This window comes from Rhinopithecus bieti, unplaced genomic scaffold (genome assembly GCF_001698545.2).
Source record: "Rhinopithecus bieti isolate Rb0 unplaced genomic scaffold, ASM169854v2 scaffold_19, whole genome shotgun sequence".
Lineage (NCBI taxonomy): Eukaryota > Metazoa > Chordata > Mammalia > Primates > Cercopithecidae > Rhinopithecus > Rhinopithecus bieti.
This window is the reverse complement of record NW_016803360.1, coordinates 2,538,204-2,542,265: the sequence shown is the minus strand read 5'-3', so window position 1 is coordinate 2,542,265 and position 4,062 is coordinate 2,538,204. Positions and strand designations below refer to the sequence as shown.

At 38.7% G+C, this 4,062-nt stretch overlaps 1 pseudogene; it reads left to right on the top strand.

Annotated features, from left to right (window-relative positions):
- The first annotated feature begins 741 nt into the window (after positions 1–741).
- The window catches only part of LOC108534171 (elongation factor 1-delta-like), a 54,809-nt pseudogene continuing 51,488 nt past the window's right edge, over positions 742–4,062 (top strand).

Here is a 4,062-nt window from a genome sequence, read left to right as displayed (position 1 = left end):
CCACCTGCTTAGTTTCTCCCTAGGACCTTGATCTAGACCGAATGCAGCTTATCAGCCCCAGGCAAGAGGCTAGGTCAGCTCTTTAGCAGGTACTGGGGTGCCCCGGCTAGTCCAATGCTCCCTGGATGACTCATGCTGGTTCCTACCCACCAGATGCTATAAAAGCCACCGGCACAGTAGCTAGTTCTGGCTTTGAAAACCATAAACACACACCCGGTCAATGCTTTCTGCAGAGCCTTACCCTGAGCATGCAGCTCCACTTTATACTCAGTTGGATCAGCTTAAAACTTTTCTTGAAAGGAGCTCCAAATATGTACTTTATGCCTGTTCTGCTTTCTGCAAAGATTATTTTTCAGCGGTATCTTGCTGTACTGCATCATTTTTTTTTTTATTGCCACTCTCTTGGTAAAGGTTTTCTACCTCAACCCCACAGAATAGCTATTTAGATATCCTAAAAGTACTAATTACCTATATACATCCTGCCTAACAAAGTTGTGCTGCAATAGCACGGTTTATTTGCCAAAGAGTTTTGAGACTACTACCTTGATCATCACTTGTCGGTTAATATTAATTATGGTTTTGAGATGACAGTGATAAGAAATGTGGCATATTCAGCAGATACAGCTTCCTAAAATATCTACAAGATTGGAAAGTACTGTACTGTCCAGCCTAAAGTGTTACTTCCCTGTATGAGTGGCTATTTGCAAAGCTGATTTACAATGTGGCAAATAAGAAAACGGGATGATATACAGCAGCAGAGATGCTGCAAGAATTGCCATGCAGGCACTGTTCCCCAACACCACCTACCATAAATTCTTACAAGATAAAGTGTATACCAGAGTAAGCAGTGAACCATTTTCTTTACATTCCTTCCATTCTGCCAGAACTCTGAAATTAAAATAGGAGAGAGTGAACAGGAGCCACTATTTTGAAAATCAGAGTAGACAGCACCAGACGAAGAGCAGATCTGTGACTGGTTCCAGCTCGTGTGAGCATACGTGACCTTCGGCAAGACTGAATCTCAGTATTCTCAGTTGCTTTCTATTCTTTGTTTTATTTTTTTAAGGAACAACAAATATCTTCTCTGTCAGTGTGAGCATAATATGAAATAATATATAATTGTCCTATGTCACTAAAAATGATATAGATACCTGTGTGTGTAATAAATTTACCCAATTTGACAGGTGATTGATAAAGAACATACATAAAATAATACCATGAATGAAATATAGTAATTGCATATATCTCAATACTAGATATGCTCAGGGCAAGTTTGAGACTAACCTATTCCCAATATCTTCACGAACTCCCCAATCACATATAATTAATATATAATAGTTAACTTTTTTTTTTTTTTTTTTTTGAAGATGGAGTTCTTGCTCTGTCGCTCTCAGGCTTGGAAGTGCAGTGGCCAATCTCGGCTCATGCAAGCTCACTTTCACCAGGTTCACACCATTCCCTGCCTCCCTGAGGTAGCTGAGACGCAGTCAGGTGCCTGCCACCGACTTCTGGCTTTATTTTTTTTTTTTTTTGTATTTTTAGTAAAACGAATGTGGGTTTCAACCTGTGTTAGAGCCAGGATGGCTCGATCTTCCTGACCTCATGATCCACCCGCCTCAGCCTTTCCAAAATGCCTCCCAAAGTGGCTGGGATGTTACAGGCATGAGCCACCGTGCCCAGCCGAAATTTCAATAACAGTAGAATAGGTAAGCAAACTTGTTATCTTTTATATACCTTATGAAGGGAAATAAGTTTTAAGTTACATGTTCAACTGGCAATATTGAGTGGGATTTAAAAACCAGTAATTTGAAAATAGACTTGAAACCAGTAACAACATACAAGACAATGGAAATGCATAGAAATCTAATATTATGGAGTCAGTTACTCTTCAGATGGCCCTGAAATGATCTTGACAGAAGAAACAACCAAATGATATTTCTTAACCTAAATTGTGAACTGGTGGTAACATCAACTATCAGTACTAAACATGTTGGTGAATTTTGATGCTTATTTATATTTTAAATTTTATTATTGTAAAAATATAAATAATCCTGAATATTGAATGAGATTTCGTTTTTTAAAAATCCCTAGGCCTGGGGCAGTGGCTCGCACCTGTAATCCCAGCACTTTGGGAGGCCTGTAGATCACAAAGTCAGGAGTTTGAGACCAGCCTGGTCAATATGGTGAAACCTCTTATCTCTACTAAAAAATACAAAAATTAGATGGGCATGGTGGTGCACGCCTGTAGTCCCAGCTACTCGGGAGACTTAGGCAGGAAAATTGCTTGAACCCAGGGGGCGGAGGTTGCAGTAAGCCAAGTAGCACTGCACTCCAGCCTGGACAACAGACTCTGCCTCAAAAAAAAAAAAAAGAAAAAAGAAAAAAGAAAAAAAATCCCTGGACAACCATTCTTATAGCAACATTTCAAACAAATCTCTCAAAACTTTTCAGAATGTTTTGCAACTGAAAAGAAATCACGAATAGAACAATACAATAAAAGGCAAAATCAATTAAACTAAAATTACTTCAGGCTTTCTTCAAGGTCAGTGAAGCTTGACATGTCAAAAGCATATTTTAGGAGTAAATTATCTGTGAAAGTCCTATGCTGCAATCATTCAACAAATACTAAATGCCCAATATATATAGTACCAGACAAAATGCTAGGTGTGGAGGATGCATTAGTTAGAAAGATAGACTAAGTTTCTACCTTAGAGCTTATACCAGCAGAAAATATGCAAACTAAACAGATACTTACAAGAGTTGAATAAATAATTGCAAGAATACAAAGTGCTGCCAAGTGAGTATTTGAAATAGACACAGAATCACCACCAAAAAAAAAAATAAAATAAAATTTCAACTGGATGAAGAGAGTTACCAATAGGGACTATGAGTCACTTGAGATGATGATGATTATGATTATGATTATTGTTATTATTTTGAGATACAGTCTCACTCTATTTCCTCAGCCAGAGTGCAGTGGTGCAATCTTGGCTCAATGCAATCTCCGCCTCCTGTATTCAAGTGATTCTCCTGCCTCAGTCTCCCCAGTAGCTGGGATTACAGGCATGCACCATCATGCTCTGCTAATTTTGTATTTTCAGTAGAGATGGGTTTTCGCCATGTTGGCCAGACTAGTCTCGAACTCCTGTCTTCAAGTGATCCACCTGCCTTGTCCTTAAGATTCTTGATTCATGAGATGAGAATTATACCATTAGCAGGGGATAAAAAAGGTCAGCATCAGTTGAATTGAGACTGGTCAGTGGATGTGGAGGCCTTTTCAATTCAGGCAGCATTTGAGGGTTTCTTTTCAGCAAGACTTGTCAGAGACCCAGAAGCATGGAGAAAGGGAGCTGTTAACCATTTGTATTCCCAGATCTATGAAATTCAGTGATTACAAGCCAGAACAGAGCAATTTCCTACATGCTGAGCCTTATATGTTGAGTCAGTTCTCTTTAGTCAACACGATTTTCTGAAATTGATAAACTCAATGCAATCGCATCCCTTAAGGCAGAAATAGATTATTTTTTCCTAATGGCAAATTAAACCCAATTTTGCATTTTAATCATCATATAGGGGTGAAATAAAATTCAAGTGGGTTTTAAAGATACAAGAAGAAATTTCAAAGAAACAACACTGCCAGAACAACTTCCTCAAATACATGCATACATATACGATTTGCAGGGGACATGGCTATACTCTCTTTTGACTTTAAAGAAACTGGAAGGAAAAGTGTTGGGGAAGTAACTTTGCAGTTTACATCCTAGTTTTGCAATAAGTGGCTTTACTTATTGCAAGTTACTTCATCATTTTAGTCTCAGAACCCTCATTTGTAAACTGGAGTGAATAATGCCTGTGTCACAGATTTGTGAGATTCTACCTGTGAAATGTAAATCCATAGCTAACACAGTAGAAACCAAATTAGTTTCCTAGGCTCTTTCTCAATCCCCTAATCTTCCCACTTTACTAAAACCAAACGAAAGAAGGAAAGAAGGCAGGCAGGCAGGCAGGCAGGCAGGCAGGAAGGAAGGAAGGAAGGAAGGAAGGAAGGAAGGAAGGAAGGAA